General features: G+C 44.3%; 1 protein-coding gene across 2 annotated transcripts in view; it reads left to right on the plus strand.

The window, feature by feature from the left end:
* The window catches only part of KCNN1 (potassium calcium-activated channel subfamily N member 1), a 742449-nt gene that overhangs the window by 89250 nt on the left and 635550 nt on the right, over nucleotides 1–17649 (plus strand). Inside the window, exon 1 of one of the 2 annotated variants that reach the window (XM_069648798.1) lies at nucleotides 8553–8789. The exons of the other annotated variant lie outside the window; for it this stretch is intronic. The gene's annotated coding sequence lies outside the window, so the exon portion shown is untranslated. Of the gene's footprint in view, nucleotides 1–8552; nucleotides 8790–17649 lie in introns of those variants that run through there. 2 annotated transcript variants of the gene reach the window in all.

Here is a 17649-nt window from a genome sequence, read left to right on the forward strand (position 1 = left end):
ACCAGTATGAATCCTGTCAGCGGTGTACTGGTCCGTTTGCCAAAGAAGCACTAGCGCATCGTGATCGCTTCTTGTCGTTGTATGCATGGAAAGATCGAGAACTTGGTCCCAGAGATTTGCAGAGACCCAGATGTAATCCAAGGTTTTGTGTAGGCCCATGTTATGCCACGTATGATGAGGCGGAAAGTCACCTGTTAGGCTTCCATTTGTCATCATGCAATTCCTTATTTGCATGGCCCGAGTCCATTTTTTACATCTGATTGAACCAATTTCTCCTGTAGTGAAGCTTGCATTTGATCGAAGTTGTGTATCGATTAGATCAGCAAGATTTAAATCGCCGCATATTAGAATCTTCAGGTCATTATGTTTGAGCTGTCCTTGATCTATTATTGCTGTTATTGTATTAATGAAATGTTTAGTTGAAATCTTAACTGGGTTCCAGTATATATTAACTACTAACATATGTTTCCTTGCTTCAGCTGCGTGGCATTTTAGTTGTAACAGTGTGCTTTGTACAAATGAGTTTGGATTTTTTGATTTGATCACTTCCCACCCTTTTCCTTGTTTGACCATCGTTATCAGCCCAGAAAATGGGCGCCCCAGCCTGTTTTTGATTGCAGGGTTTGCGAGAACTAGGTAGCCATCTCTCGTGGGTGTCTCACGCAACCAAGTTTCTTGCAAACATATGATCAGATTCAGTTCTAGGTCTATTGAGAACTCGTTGAAAAGATGGTCAAAACCTCTTGTATTCCAGGATGTTGAGTGATCTCTCTTTATGTCCATTCATTGCTAAACTGGATTTCTTTCCGATCTTGTGGCAGAGGTGTTTCCGTTTCTCTTCGTGTCTCCATTATTTCTGAATTTAGAGGGGTTTGTAGAAAGTTTCATCGTTTCGCTGAGCTTCGCTCTTACCAGATCCTTAGCTTTTTCGTTTGGGGAGGATCTTTGGTTGTCTCTTGGAAAAAATTTTGGCGAAGCCGCTTCTTGTTTTACTTCAAATCCAAAAAACAACAGTTCTTCTGAAGCTGCCAGAATTGCTTGGCGCACTGCGTGAGATTTTATATGCAGCAGTACTATGTCGATGCTGCGTTCGGACACATATTCTACAATTTTGATGTCATCTGTAGTTATGGTCCGTAGAGCAGGAACACTCTGCAGTAAGTTTAGGATGTTCCGGCGATTTAGATTCATTGAATCATTGTCTGCCAGTACATTCTCGAGTCTCAGTTTACTCACGGATTCATTTGTCTCCTTATTTTTTTCGATGTGCACACTTCTATTTATTTTGGATCGTTGAGCTGCTGTGAATTTGGGATTTGGGTTTAAGTTGGTGTGTGCGTTTGGTGTCGTCACAGCAGCAGTTTGCTTGTGGGTTTTTCCCTGCTGAAAGCCATCATTGCTGCTGAGTCTTGGGGACTTTGCCGGATTGTTGAGTGCCTGTTTGTCTACTACTTTTGAGGGTGGGCCCAGGTTTAGGTCTGAGTTTTCGTCTTGTTTTCTTTTCCGATTTGGTCTTTTTTGTTGGTTTGTCTGCTCAGACGTAGTTGCCAGGTGTTGACTTCTGTTTTTGTCAGGACTCGACGACGTCATTTGACTAGCTTCGTCCTCCGAACTCACTGAGTAGGTGGAAAGATCTGCGAGATCGATTGATGAAGGTGTGGAGTGGAGTTCACTACCTTCCGACTCACGACGAGCTCGTTTTTTCAAGTTTCCTTTATCGGGTACCGTTTGCTCATTGATATCATTCGAAACTTTTTGCTTTTTCTTTGCATGGGCTGTCGGTTTTAAAACTTCACGGTCAAACAAACTAGGCCTGGTGGGAGTCGTCAGATTTCTTAAGAATTTTCTGGAACTAGTCGTATGCTTCTTTGCTCCTGCCTTTTTAGTATTTGTGCTCTTTTTTCCTGTCTTTACGTCCTTTTCTTTAGTTTCTTTGCTTAGAATGAATAAAGTCGACTTCGCTGGACCTTTAAACATGTCGAACGTCAAGGGTGTATTTTTTTTTCCAGTCGGGTCATGCGCATCAGTTTGTGAGGCTGGTAGGGCAGTTTTTACTGGATTTTGATGGTTCGAAGTCGACGGGAGCTGACTTGCTTGAGGTGGGATGTTTGGTTCTTGCACTTGTTGGGGGTCGTGATCACTTTCCACTACCACGACCCGTGTTGCTAATTTGTCGTTCGTTCCTGCCGCCTTTTGTTCCAACTGTAAAGGCTGCCCGGGTTCTATGAAGGTTTGTGTGCTTACTGATGCAGCGCATTTTTTGTAGGGGGCTACAACTGCATGCCCGGTCGTGTCATTGGTCCTGACGACCACTGTCTTTGCTTCTTTGGTACCGTGAATTTCATTTTTTTCCTTTTTATCTTCTCTGTGCCGCAGCCATGACATACATTCTAGCACAGCCTTCATCAGGATTTCCTTCTCATGATTGTCGCGCATTGCTAGATAGGTTAGCCTTGATTGCCAAGCCGCTGTTTGTTCTATTTCCTTTTCCATGCGTGCTAGTAGCTCACCATTTTGAATTTCCATTTTGTTTAGTTTTTCGTTTATGTTGGTTAGCATGGAGCCCTGTGTCGTGATCCCGTCACCAAGCGATTCATATAGCTTGGTGAAAGGAATGAGAGCCAAGGAGGTGGCAGCTAGCACATTGTTGTGTATTTGAATGGCAGCGGCCGTTGATATGTTTGGTTTGGAGGTGGCCTTTTTTTTTCTTCGTTATTAGCTAAGCCACTTGAATCGTTATGATATTTGCTTGCAGTTGTGGTATCAAAAGTCTTTTCCGCCATGCTTGTGTTTAAGTTTTTTTTTGGCATTGTATTTGTTACATACACTAGCTCGTCCTTTTTTTGTGAAGAAGATGATTGTGTACATTGACGTGCTGGATGTGTGAAGCTGCTATTTTCCAGAATGTTAGAGTTGTGTAGCTCCCAGTCATTACTACTGGTGCGTCTGTCCTTTTTTTTTCAATTTCAAATGGGTTTCTGTTAGTTTTTGCTTTATTTGTTCGAAGTCTTCTTTCATTTTCTTCATTAGCTGCGATTCCCTTGCGGCTTCTTCGTGAGTCAGGTTATGAACACATACCGTTGTAAGGGGCGGATCTATTTTTGGTGGGCATGTGCCCATGTCCTCCGCTTGCATGTGTCGCAGAATTTTTGCGACATGTACTGTGGGTTTTTGCATCAGTCTATCATTAGAGATCCTTTCATCACTGACAACATTCTGTGTTTTATTTACAGGAGAGGCGATGTCTCTTTCATAATCCAATTTCCATTTGGATTTTGCCACTCTCATCTTGGCTAGCCGTTCGATCGTACTTGTGTTTGTCGGAAATATATTCGGGATGGGTGACGTATTTCTTGCTACAATGGGATCTCTACTTGCTGGGTTTGAGGAATCGCCATTTTCCATGTTGTCTTTATATTTATCAAGGCAATCTTGTCCCTGGGAATTTTCATCTTCTAGTACAGCGCTGTTTGCTAATTTTCGCGCCTCCTGGGTGCTTCCATTTGGCCGTGTCAATGGTGACAGGGCAATTGAGACTTCTAACAGTTCTCTGTCTGATTTATCTAACCTAGAGGGCCGTGGTGAAACAGTTTTGTCTAGTTGATTCTTTCCATTGGATGTTACCAGATCGGCGCACCTCATGTCATTATTTGACTCTTGAGTTTGGTCCAAGTCTATTAGCGTTTCTACTCGAGGCGCTTGTTGTGCGCTCGAGCAAATGTCTTTTACAGGTTGGTCTGTGAGTCTCGAGGGACTGGGAGGAGTTTGGTCATTAGACTCATTAGAAACAGTGAATTTACTTGCAAGCTTGTCAAGGGTCCAGGTGTTCAAACTCGCAATCACTAATGTCGAGAGCCGGTGAATCTTCTCAGCATTTTCTTCTCCCCTCCCCTCTTTCGCCCTTAGTGTCTCGTTTGATTGTGCTCTATCGATGGACATCGAATTGTCATCTAGCATCTGACTAAGAGCTTGCATAGGAGTGCATGTTGTACGTGAGTCTGGAGTGGGCGAACCTGGAGAGTTACCATAAGGGTTTCTATTTGTTAAGGCAGGTGAGCTAGGTGTTTGCATATTTGTGAGCAGCTCGTGCGAGTCGGTGTAGTTTACACTGGAGTTGGAAAGCTCCAGTGTCGCGGCAAGGGGAGCTAATTCCTGGGATTTACCCCTATTGTTTTTAGCTTTTAGGCGCGTTTGTGGGCCAGCATCTTGCATGATCCGACTCACCTCACCTCTCCTCTCCTGCAGACTGCAGACTGAACTCTGCCGAACTCCGCGCGCGCTCCGCGCGTTCCTGTGGTTTTTAAGGTTGGTTGGGCTTTTTTTCCTTAAAGCCACACCAACACCAGGATTGACAGAAAAAAAAAACCACAAGAAGAGAAGCCCGTCGCTGCAGCTCCTCACTTGTCAAAGGTCTCCTGCAGACTGAACTCTGCCGAACTCTGCGCAGGGACATTAGGGTGAGCAATAAATTGTGACACAACCTTTGAAATTCAGGGAAAGAACTTTAGTTGCAGGGGCGTTAAGGTGAAAATGTAACACAACAACACCCGTGAAATTCGACAGACAATTCTGGCAAAACCACCTTGACTTGCCACCCTTTGTTGCACAGCATATGACCACAATGATGACATCATAGATTACATCACTAATGACATAACTGGCAACATCACTAATTACAACATATATGGCATCACTTATTACAGCCTTTGGTCCTTCAAAGGTTGATAAATGTTGGGTGATATTGTTTGTACACGTGTTCAATGTAAAGGGCTTGGGCATTAGCGCTCTATAAACAACGTGTTGTTAGATTCTAGGGGTCATCAATAGGGGCCGCCGAGTTAAGGTGATCATCATTTCCCACATATGCTTAATTTCAAGGGTTTTGTTGCATTAAATCTGATCACCTTAATTGTCCCTTAACTAATGAGTTTTCAGTGCCAGTTTCTATCCCCTCCTTGTGCCAGTTTGCTCTTATGCAGTACCTGTGTGTCTCACACCATTAGAGAGATCAGAGGAAGGGGAGGTGACAGACCAAGAGATCAGCATCAGGAAGGTAGAAGGGTGGATCAGTTGAGTGTTGAGGCGATGTCTGGAGAAGTTGAGGTATTGGTTAATGTGTGCAAACAAATTCTCTCCTTTAGATGGTCAGCAGGCCAAATGCCTGCTGACTAATAGCGAGTAACACATATTCCTATTTGGGGACACATACTATAGACAGGATGAGAAAGCACAATGATCTGCAGTGTGTTGCACTGGAATATGGAAGTAATTTAGAGGTAACAAGTCTTGATAAGTATAACACCAGGTCCCGCCATTACATATAGATGGTGTTGTTTGTTATGAGGATCTCCAAAAAAACAAAGTAGCTATTTTTGAAAGGAAGAACCCAAGGAATGTGCCAATGGTATAGTAATGCTACAAAGTGCATGTTATGGTACTCAATGCAACACTGCAGATAACAGACCGAAGATAGGAAAAGTGCCAGCCAGTCCTTCGATGGACAAAAGCTCTTGCTTATTGTCCTATAAATGATCCACTGAAGCTGCTAATCTACAGTGAAATCCTTAGACATCAAGGTTCAATCATTAGAACAACAGTTACTTCATATTTATTGAAAATAAATGTAAGATTAATATGGGTTGGGACCAATTTAATACATGTGACTAATCCCTGAACTCTTCGAATTTGGTTTGTCTCTTTGCGGTTAGACATTGCCAGTTTATTTTCTGTGCCCAAAGAGCTGGAGCAGGTACTTTGAAGGATTAGGATCAAGGGATTCAAAGCAGCACATCTCAGAATCTCAGAAGAAACTCTATGCTCGGCTGGAGGTATATGAAATTTAAATAGGATTAAAGGATGCATGATTTACTATCGCTAAAAAAGGATTTTACTCTTCCTGCTAGGATTATGCAACAAGTGGAAGTGTTATAAGAGGCTAGCATTTCTGAAATAATGGAGTAAACATCTCTTAAATTGCGAAAACAAATGTGCTTGCTGAATGGTAACAACCTATATCCCAGGGTTCAATCTATACTGTTCATCCTCTGAAGTATGAAATATGCTTAGACTTGTTGAAATGTTATATTTCAGTCTTGGTCTGCAATATAATAGGAACGACGATGTATTGGAAATTATCTATTATGTATGTTTGTTTTTTTCCCTTTGTGTGAGCTGTTTTGATATATTGTTTGAATAGAATACATTCTTTTGGCAATTTTGTATGGATCAAAGTAGAATAGTTCCTTAAATATTGATATATAAAACATTCTAGACTGTCTCTTTTAGATGTATGAATAGAGTTTATGGTTTAAGCAAATACTTGATTTAATCTATAGTACAATGAAGACGTTTTCTCCAAGGCATAAAATTATTCTTGATTCCATATAAGGTTTGCAGGAATCCATCTCTTTCAGCAGAGTAGCCAACATTTCTTCTAACTTTAGTGGGTCACAACGGAGAGTCAGTTTCACTTAAACAGGAAGTAAACCTCTCACCCTTTGTTTCCTAGACGGCATTCTGGGAGTGGGTGTAGGGGGGCACAGTTTGGAATGACTAGGCTTTAGATGGATGAGAAATGTGCTGTTATGCTTTGTGTTGTTTTTGCGTGGATGTATTTCTGAATGAGGCAGAGGGTATTTGATGTGGAGGTAGTGAGGTGTCTTTAGGGTCAGTATGATGGAGCCACAGGGCCAGTCCTGGGATAGTTGTCGATATATCGTATGTATTTCAGAGTACATGGAGGTGGGATGATTGAAGGTTCGGCCGGCCACATTACAAGGAACTGGCAACACCCAATCTGCAGTTGTTGGTATAGTCCAATATTACTACTGGTCAATGGGGTGAATAGTCAAAGGACTAGGATGGTGACTCCAAGGCTTTTGACTTGGGCGCTGCAGGTGACTGGTTGTCCTTGCAGGGTTGGAGAATGTATGCCAGTGAGGAGACTGGTGACATGTTTACCTCGGGGGAACATACATAGCATTCAGGTTTGTGGTCATCCATGCTTCTCTGGCAGGCAGACAGGTTTTTGCAACTTGGGAGTTGGAGGGGCGGAGGCTTTGTTTAAAATGTGTTGGTCGGGCTTTGTGCCCTCAATATCGGAATTTTCAAGTAGGTTATGGCCATCAATAGTCTCCATGGAGAGTCTCCTGCTTGTCAGGGAGGCAGAGATAAGAGGGATAGATATGGAAGGAGGTTGGTAAACCCCAGAATGGGGTGCAATCTCAGGCCCCCCACTTTCCCCTTCACCGGCACTCTTCAGCTGCCAGCAGCAGCATCCTAAAGACGGCGTGAGGCATTGTTCCCTTTTCTAAACCGCACAACCCAACCCTGCACTCCACACCGCTCTCTAGACTACATACAACAGAGGGGACATAGCACTTTGCGCGGGGGTACAAAGTGTTCACCTCTTCATCAATCTTTGCACTACCCAAGCTTGTAAAAACAAAAAAGTTTTAAAAATCAAAGCCTGTGTTTCGAGAACCAAGTTGATGCCCGGTTACAATTGACCAACGTATCCAACCAATCACCCTTTAGTGACTCCGCCATCTTGTATGCATGTCCACAAACAGAGAACGGTTTGTGTTATTGAGCTGGCCCTGATAGCCCTCAAAACCAGCAGCAGGCGTGACTCCATTTCCGAATACCTGCGGCTCTGACACATTTCAAAAGAATAATGCAAAGCAATCAAATTAATAGAAGTGTCAGCTGCATTCAAGCAACACATTACAGAGCAAGGTGACCACCGGGCCCCTGGCGGCCAAACAGCAGTCCATCGCTCTTCCGCCAGAGTCTATTTCTGCGTAACGTTTGACCTTCACTCTTGCAACCACGGGGAAATCGTTCCTAAGTGGCGTGTGTTTCTCTGCCGCTTGTGCATTCTGCACGCTCCAGTGGGCAGCTGCACACACTTCACGCCTGGCGCAGAGGAAATTGCATTTCCCAGCAACGTTATCCCACCCAGCCAGCCCTTCGCATGTGCTGCTCCCGAGCCCTGTATCTCAGCCTTCGGTACTGCAGTCCACCGACATCACATCCCTCCCCCCAACCCTGGGAGAAAAAAAAACGCTAAAAGGGAATTTCGTGACTAGATCGCATGCCGGTGTGATGTTTAGGAACCCAGGGTTCGTATCCCCCCGGGTGCATTATAAACAGTCATGTCCACGCAGCTTTGGCAAAAGTCAATTACCAAGCCGTCGAAAGCACCCCCCTCCCCTTTCTGTTAAATCTGCTTAGAGCAGACGCTGGAACTGAATGAATTTTCTTGGCTGGAGTCCGCAGTCATAGGACAGCCCTTCACAATGTCCCGAGGGATGACAAATATGGGGGGGGCGGCGGGGGATGGCACCCAGAAGCAAACATTGTACTTAAATTGTTTATATAAATCAATCACTATGAAGGCATGAAGATAGGCGGCGGGGGGTGAATGGCGCGCTGGGAATCGCGAGGGCAGGCGGGGGAAGGGGTCCGGTCTCCCGCAGATGTTTCGGAACTTCCTCGGGGGTGGGGGGACTGCAGGTCTGTGCGGTACCGGCAGTGAGATTCCGCCCCCCTCCCCCAGGACACGGAACATGGGCAAGGATGCAGAGGCGGCCAGCTTCTCCCCGCGCGGAAGTGGACCGGAGCAGCCAGGAGGCGGCCGAAAGCACGGCTAGCTACGGAGGCACGCTGCAGTATTTTCGCCTGTCAATTCTCTCCGCCGTCAGACGGGGGTCCTGCAATTGTTGCCATGTCGGCGTGAGTTCTCGTGTTGATGTCCGCCTTCCTTGCTGACGCCAGGGTATCACCAGGTAACCCCCCCCCCCCCCAGTTGCCTGGCCGAAGGTGTCCGGCTACCTTGTTGCATCCGCCGCGGTGTTTTTTTTTTTTTGTGCATGGGCAGGACTCTCATTTTTGGGCGTGGGCCACCTATAAAAAAGATCATTTCAGGCCGGTGTGATATGACGGTAATAGGAAATACCATTGGCTGCCAGCTGCAGGGGCCACAGAAAGCCTGGCAGTCTCCTTCGTGGAGCTGCAGATTAATGCATGCATGCACTATCGCGCTGACAGTGAATGCAGGGTGATGGCGGAGGCCACGACGGGGCATTGCAGTGCAACAGCCCAGCAGAAGTCACTCTGTAAACGCACAGGTCTCTTTTTAGTTTTGGCTTCGGCGTGGCACTTTAACACCACCTTGAGAAAGCGAAGGCAGATGTTAAAGTGAATATGATACGTGGAAGCACAGACAGATACACATTAATGGGCCTCAATACGAGTCGGGCGGTCCGTTTAAAAAAAGTGCCGGTATTGTGGTTACCGGCACTTTACCGGACCTCCAGACTATGGGTTTGCCGGTGGGGCACCTGGGTTACCTCCAGCTGGAGGTAAACCAGGCGCCCTACTGGCATAAAATCCCTCATTACCGGCACCAGTAATGATGGCAAATCCCCTTATGGAGTCCTATGGAACTCCATGAATGGGAATTTACACGGTCATTCTGGCACTCGGAATCTGGTGGCAATGCCGTTGGACCGAGCGCCGGAAACGGTATCTCCATTTTCCGATATCCTGGAGGTTCTATTGCCAGGATACCGGCAACCTCGTAATGAGGCCTATTGTTATTTTCGGTGCCTTGACACTCCACAATCTATCCCACATGTAGTGTGGAGCGTTCACTCAGAGCATAATGTGGGCAGCAGGGTAAAGAAGGGAGTTCCAGAAGCTTCCTTGTAGGAGAGCTAGACACAGTGTCTCGGATCCTTGTGCCTCGCACCCCAATGAGCTGTCACGACTTTGAGATGCCACACCCACAGATACTTGCTGCATCCACACTCCCCCAGTTCTACCCAGCTCCTAGATACTGCTACCTTGTGAAGTGAGAAAGCGGTGGGGTATGTGCAAGGCAGGAAAGCCAATCTCCACTTTACCTGCACTCCACTGACCTAATGCCTAGCACTGCTGTGAAAGGCAAAAAGGCTGGGTAGACAGGCAGAGCATGGGGGACGCATGGAAACAGCTGCAGGGCCTGTGCACTCCATCAGCCCCTACAAAGCCTGCAGTCTTGCTATGAAAGGCAGTAATAGGCTGGGGAATGGGGGGAGTAGCCAAGGATAGAGCAGCATAGGGGAGTGCATGCAGTTTCACTCAGGCCGGTCAGACTACCACTGGCCACTGGATTAGGCAAAGGTGGCACCTGCTCACCAAAATCTATGACTTGCTAGGGTTCCTGGCATCTGCCTTTTAGACTTAGCGGTCATTATGGTGCACGTCTACCATACTCAAATTACAGAGAGAAACCAAATATCCAGATACTGCCCACGGGCACCTGTAGTCCCGCCTAACGTCTGACCAGGAATTCCAACTAGATGAATCGGGAGTCAAACACAGGTCAAAGAATATTCCAGAATCACACAATCTGCTCAAGGTTAGGGTGGGGTTGGCCTGTCTGCAAGCACCCGTTTTTTTGCAGATTTTTTTAAACTCTGCCACTGCGGGCATCAATATGATTTGCAGAGGATCAACAATTTTGGCCGCTTGGGGTAGATGGGATTAGCGCTCTGCTCTTTTGGACCCTCCAGTGGCAATGAAGTCGCTAGGTCACATCACCAGCCACAGGGGTAAAGGTTTTCATAGAGACAAGCGCAGGCTAATAAGTAATGAGTATGAAAGGCTTGGCTGAGGAAATAGCACAGACCTAGCTTAGAGAAGAGGATGAAAGGGCACCCCCCAGGGCTGATGGGGGGATTGATCTCATCCTTTTTAAGGAAAGTCTTGGTAAGGGCACAAAAGCAGCAGAAATATGTCATAGCATACAATGTTGACTCAGAGTTTGGGAGAGAACTGAAATTGATATTGGTGGCCCTTCCTGCCATTTTCTACAAAAAGTTGGTTAACATGTTGAAACTATACCTAGAATTTACTAAATGTTAAATTAAAACATACGATTTATAAACCTGTTATCTTTTTTTTTTACTTTTTAAATTTTACACAAACACCTAGTATCAAAGCAGGATATTTTGTATTGCTTTTTGAATCCGAGTTTTGTTTTGAAAATAGTGATTTTCATTTAGGGTCTTGGAGTATGGAGAATCTTAATCTTGGTGGTACGAGAAGTGGGTTATCACACTGTTAATAAGGAACTTAACATTTCATTACTACATCTATTTCCATTAGTATTATTTATATATATTATACACTCACACATTCACCATTTTGAAATCAAGATTTCTTGTAGTCTACGTAATCATTTCAACATTTTCCCTCAGATATTCATTTGACCTCCGCGTATGACTAACGTTCTGATGGACTTTGCCTCCCTTAGATATCATCAGGTTTTGAACTTCCCCGCAGTTGTTGCAGAGCTTGACTGCCCACCTCCCTTTCTCCTGACCAGACCACATACCTGATACTCCACAGTATTGTCTCCAGGGACACTTGGTGGCTTTGGTGGCAGCAAATCCTTTGCATTGGACCGCTTATTGGTACTCTCTGGAGGCCGCCTTCTCAGTGGCTTTCTGGTGTCTCTTCTCTGACTTTCTCCAGCAATGACCTTCTCATGGACTTGATTGAGAGCAGTGAGTGTGCACAGCTGTTGCATTTATATTCTTATACTTCTGATTTAGAAGAGAGTTCAATCTCTGAGTGGGGTGCAAACCCAATATTAGCTGCCTCTGTGAAGGGCCCTCGAAAACGGGACAAAAAGAGAACCTTGACTGTTCAGCCAGCGGTTTGGGCTGCACACCCTAATACCACTTAGTGATTTCCAATGTTGATAATTGTAAGGAATGGTAGTACCTCTCAAAAAATGAATCACCAATATTAATTAATTAATAGATATCTTAATCAATACATTTTTAGTGGTTTCGAAGCAGATGTACATTTGGTCTATGCATTTCGGAGTGTAAAGGTTCTTTGTCGGGGCCTGTATTGCCATCTTGGTAAGTTCCAAATGATCACTTCAATACACATAATATAATTCATCGCAACAGTAAAGGGCAACCGTATAGCATAAACAATCATAGTAAACATGCATGTTGATGCCATGTTTAACAGGTCATAAACGTTGAACCAAACATACAACCAATTCACATAATCTAAAGGGGAGTGGACAAAAGAAAGAAACATGACTAGAAGGGAAAAGGAACAATAGGAGAAGAGTATTAGTTGAATAATTTCAGGTAAGCCCTCAGCGAAAGGGCGAATCGTTTCTGTTGTGCTGCTGGATTTACTGATTTACACTGTGGTCTTGGAGTCGGAGACGAGGTGCGTGTGCCTTTAAGGGAGAGTCAGCTGACTCCTGCAGCCGCCCTTATCTAGGCCGCCTCAACGCCCTTGCGGCGTAAGCCCTCAGCGAAAGGGCGAATCGTTTCTGTTGTGCTGCTGGATTTACTGATTTACACTGTGGTCTTGGAGTCGGAGACGAGGTGCGTGTGCCTTTAAGGGAGAGTCAGCTGACTCCTGCAGCCGCTCTTATCTAGGCCGCCTCAACGCCCTTGCGGCATAAGCCCTCAGCGAAAGGGCGAATCGTTTCTGTTGTGCTGTTGTGCGTGGGGTGCGGCCAGGACAGGAGCTATCGACTGGAGTAAATCGAGTTGGATCAGACCGTTGCTCACAAACCAACAACTCGCGGAAAGCGTCAGGATGAGCCGTAGAATGGAACATCCTGGGACAAGTCCGTCCAAACGGCCGTTAACACGAGCACAACGCAAAAATTGCACGTCGTCGGCAGAGGTCACAGAAGATCTGGTGCAGCTGGTCCATGCCTCCACAGATCAGGTAAGCTACCCAGTAACCATATCTCCACTTAACACACATGGAACGGACGCTGAATGTACAAGTGTCAGGTTAGCAAAGGATAATAGAAAGGCAAATGTTATCCCGTTGTCGCCTGTTCCGGTCGTTACGCACAACTTTATCACACGACCACATACATTGATGAACGTTGTGAACTTAAACAGTGCTAACACGGAGCAAATAGGAGAAGTTGATTATGACAGATTGAATCCCTTTTGCGAGCAAGAGCATAGTCGACCTTGCTGCCTCACCGAGACTGTCGTTATTGGAAACACGCAAACAACAGAGGTGATAGATGAAAACAGTGGACATTGTAGCCAACTGATTCTCACGGAAACCTCCACTAACGGCAAGCAAGGCAAAATCGATATTATTGAACAACGCAAGGTCCCAGCGTTAAAAACTCTAGCTTGGTATGGCTACAAATTATTAACAGAAATACGCGGGACACAACAGGTAGATCCTGTCAATCAAATACAACTCCAGGAGCCTGACACGCAATCCTGTCATCAGACACACTCTGAGCTCATCAGCATCCCCTTATCTACAGGACCGGCAAAGACCAGATCACCCTACTACAGCACATTGGAAACCCAAAGTGTTAAAGCACTTACCAAACAAACAATCAATGACGATGTACTAGCTCATTTAGACGAGGAGGTGTTCTTGCCGCACCCCAATGCACTGAGTACAGTAGTTTCAAACAAGACAACAAATGTTGACGTCCACATGCCTTTAACTACATAGCGAAAGCAGGACGTGATCGAAAATCGTCGCAACTCACTTGAAGTAGTAAACAAACTTCTGTCTGATTTAACCCGAATTAATAAAACACGTGCTCTGAAGTGCGACACAAACATATTGCCCATAACTTCATCGCAAACCACAAGAAATTCACGTTTGGATAACTCCACACATGAAGAACGATCGTCACTTACTACTACTCAAAGAATGGCACTTACTAAACGAAGTAGAAGAGATGTAAGCAGCTTGGAAAGTTTAAGATGTTCCCAAAGAAAAAAATCGAAACGGGAAAGCACTGCGAGGCGGTCATCACCTCTTGCAGAAACACTAATAAGGAACAGTAACGTAAACATCAACTTGGACACACAAGACTCGATTTACTCTTCTACATCCACTGATTCTTCAGTGGACGAATCTTATTTAAAGGAACGACCCCAGACAAAGGGGTACAAAACCAAAATTGTCTCGCACGATAGGCGTGCGCAAGATCACAACAGGGGTTCTCCTGCAATAAATACCAACTGGTTAAGTGACATGCAAGCAACTATTCTATCTTCTATGGCCATTTCTCTGGCCCCTTTCACAAAATTATACGAACATCTAAACGAAAATACTAAAGATCTCTCAACACTGGTAGCTATTTTGAATACTAAAATAGTAGCCGTGGAAGCTAACTGCGACCTGATAAAAGCCGCTCAGCATGATCTAGCCCTGAAACAAGATCACATGATGACTGCGATAACGGCCCAACTAAAAAACAATAATATGGACAAAAAACTTTTGGCCGAAGTGGCAAGGGAGGCTTTGAGCATCTTTAAACACAAACATATTACAAAAGAAGTCACACAACCACAATGCACAAGCGGTGTGGCTTGCCTCACTGAGCAGGTGGACTCAGAGGCTCCATGTAATTATGACATCTCAAAAACCATGACGACTGAATCCTTAATAGTACCTGACCATCTAAGTATCGAATACAACGACAAGGAATTTCAAAAGCCCAGTGAAATTAGCTCATTTGATGAAGCACTGAGCGCTAGTAAGGCCGCGGATAACGCAGCCCTCTCAAACCCACAGATTGCTTCAACATCAGACGATAAACACATGGATAATCAAACACCTGATGTGCGGCGTGCAAAGAAGGATACGATAGGAGACTTGACACGAGTTGATCCTATACTACTTGTCGAGCCACTGCCAGTGGTAATAGAGGTACTTAGCCCTGATCAAGCTCCTTCTAACCCAGACACAACGAAACCCACCGTGTTCGACATCTTTAAGAACTTACAGGGGCATAGTCGCCCAAACTCGGCAGCTATAGCGGTCAATAAACAGATGACGAAGAAAACAAAAAATTTAACTTAAAAAAAAATGAAACAGACTAATAACTCAAGAAAGTTCTTACGCAATCTGAAAACGGTAAACGTCACTGTGAACACAAACGATCGGAGTGAACGACCGCAAGCCTGCACGCAGAAAAACAAACCTCATAACAACATAGAGTCAACTGAAGAACAGGTGGTTGAGCAACTCGAACAGATAAATCTGTCAACTTATGACGATGAAGCATTGACGCAGGACATCGAACTGTTGGAGACCGTAAGGTCTAATGCAGAAATGACAGAAGAAGACTGTTTTACAGATGACGGGAAGATCAATCAAGAGGAACTGAAACCTCAAAACAATCAGCGCATCTGTATAATTATGAAAGAAGCAGATAACAGTGCTGTAACGACAGTGGCTCACTCACCTACATTTTTAACAATGGAGGAAAAACGAAACAGGTTATCTAAACTCAGCACTGCTAAAAATTACACGAAAATCGCAATGGAAACGTCCCACGACGAATTACACATGGTCACTAACTCCCCTAAAGTGACACCAAGCAGCCATAAGAAGATATACGTGGGCCCCCGTAAAAATGACCAGCAAGCTTCTGTGGACAAAACAGAATGGTTCAGCCCTCACAAAGTGATCCTGGAAAGAATCGAAAATGTAGACAATTTGATTTTAAATCGGCACAATGTGATGTACTTGTTCCAATTAATTCCTAGCTTAAGAACGATCCAGTCTGAGGACCTAAAAATCGTGGAATTTTGCGACGAAAAAAGGAACGACAAAGTGATTCTACATACGCAATCAAAAATAATTTCTGAAATTATATTGGAAGCTAGCTCCACTTTACTATCATTGGGGTTTGATACTTACAGGACTTGCGAACAAAGCAATGAGGAAATACAACAGACTGTTCAAAGGTCTGTGCACAACAAGTCTATCTTTGAAAGAACCAATGTTAAAGGTAACAACAAAGACACACAGATAATTACCTCTGAGACTTATAACAAGGAAGAAGTACGTCTGAAACAAAATCGGCAAATACAAATAACAATTGACGGGTCATCTACTGTTAAGGGCATTTCAGAGGTAAACCAAAAAAAGACGGATGTGAGGAATGAATGGGATTGGATGGCGGTTGCATTAAATGATAAGTCAAACTTATAATGCCAGGCGTGTGACAAAAAAGAGTTAATTAAACTAGGATCTTGGAATACAAGAGGTTTTAGTCACCTCTTTCATACACCCTGGTCACATGACCTGGACTTGATTTGTCTGCAGGAAACATGGCTATCTGACACCCCCATTATGCAGGATTTTGAAACTGTAATCAATCCCGCAATAAAACAAGACAAAGGAAGACCAGTGGCTGGTTTGTTGATTGCGGCAAGAAAAGCAACGGGCCTGCAAATCGTTTCAACAACTAATGTTTCACCATTCATTCAGACAGCAAAGGTATCTTTCCTAAATCATACTAATAAAGAACCAGAAGTTCTGAACATCATCAATATCTATTGGAATCATGTTAGGACAGAAACACACCATTTTATTGACCAAATAACAACTATAATAGACGCTCTCTTTGAAGTCACAGAAACTCCAAATTTGATTGTTTGTGGAGACTTTAACATAAACTGCATAAAGCATGAAGATGAGAAAGAGGAAGTGAAAGTAGTAACTAACGGGAGTAAAAAAACAACGACAAAATGGCTACAGGAGATGGAAGCTAGAAGCATGTTTATGCTGAATGGAAACACGACAGGTGACATTCCAGCGAATGCTACATGGAAAAGACTAAATCAACAAGCCGTTTTGGATTACATGTTTGTGTCCGAGGCCCTTCACCTACGAACAACTAGATTTGAAGTTAAACCTATGACCTACAGTGATCATGATATGGTGGTAATGAATTTAAAGGTATCACGTACGACACTGCCCGATCACTGGTCATGGCCCGTATTAGTTCGAGCGAGTAGAATACGGCTCAAACTTGCAGACGCAGAGGTAAATAAAATTGTGTCTAATCTAAACTTGGCAACAAACGAGGTCGAATACTGCCACCTACTGACCGACTTTACAGAACATAAACAAGGCCTGAGGAACAAAAAATTTAAACATAGACACAGCTTCGACCTAAAAATGCAACAGCGCAAAAGACTGATGCGTCATGACTTGCGAAACATAGTGATGGGGGATAAAGAGGTAATGGCCTTAAAGAAAAAAGCAATCAAACAAACTTATAAGAACTGGTGTAAGTCTCACAAAGCAAGTATGCTTCAAAACGACTCAGAGGCCATGATGACAAATCTACGAAACAAAAATTCGGCGAACTTCTGGAAGACTATAAATAGCAAATTTGCCCCGCAGGATGCTATGCAGGCAAACTGTATTTCAGAAGACACTTGGACTTCTTTTTACACCAAAATGTTTAGTGCGAATGGGCTTGTGAAAGATGACGCCCACTCAGATTTAGTCATTTGGGACTTAAAGTTTGATCGACAAGATATTTTAACTACAATAAAACGAGCAAACGGATCGAGAGCACCTGGCCCGGATGGCCTCACGAACTATACGATCAAGCGTAACCCAGAAGCTTGGTCCAATTTTTGCATGACCCTGTTCCAAAGAATAGTCGAAAAACGACTGTCGCCAACATCGTGGAAAAGCGCCATAGTGGTTCCAATATTTAAAAAAGGCAATAGAGCCAACCCTGGGGATTACAGACCTATCGCCCTGTTAGATGTAATTGGCAAAATCTACGCGACACAGCTACAGCAAATGCTAGTAAGGTGGGCA

This window comes from Ambystoma mexicanum, chromosome 1p (assembly GCF_040938575.1).
Source record: "Ambystoma mexicanum isolate Mex_15411 chromosome 1p, UKY_AmexF1_1, whole genome shotgun sequence".
Taxonomy (NCBI): Eukaryota; Metazoa; Chordata; class Amphibia; order Caudata; family Ambystomatidae; genus Ambystoma; species Ambystoma mexicanum.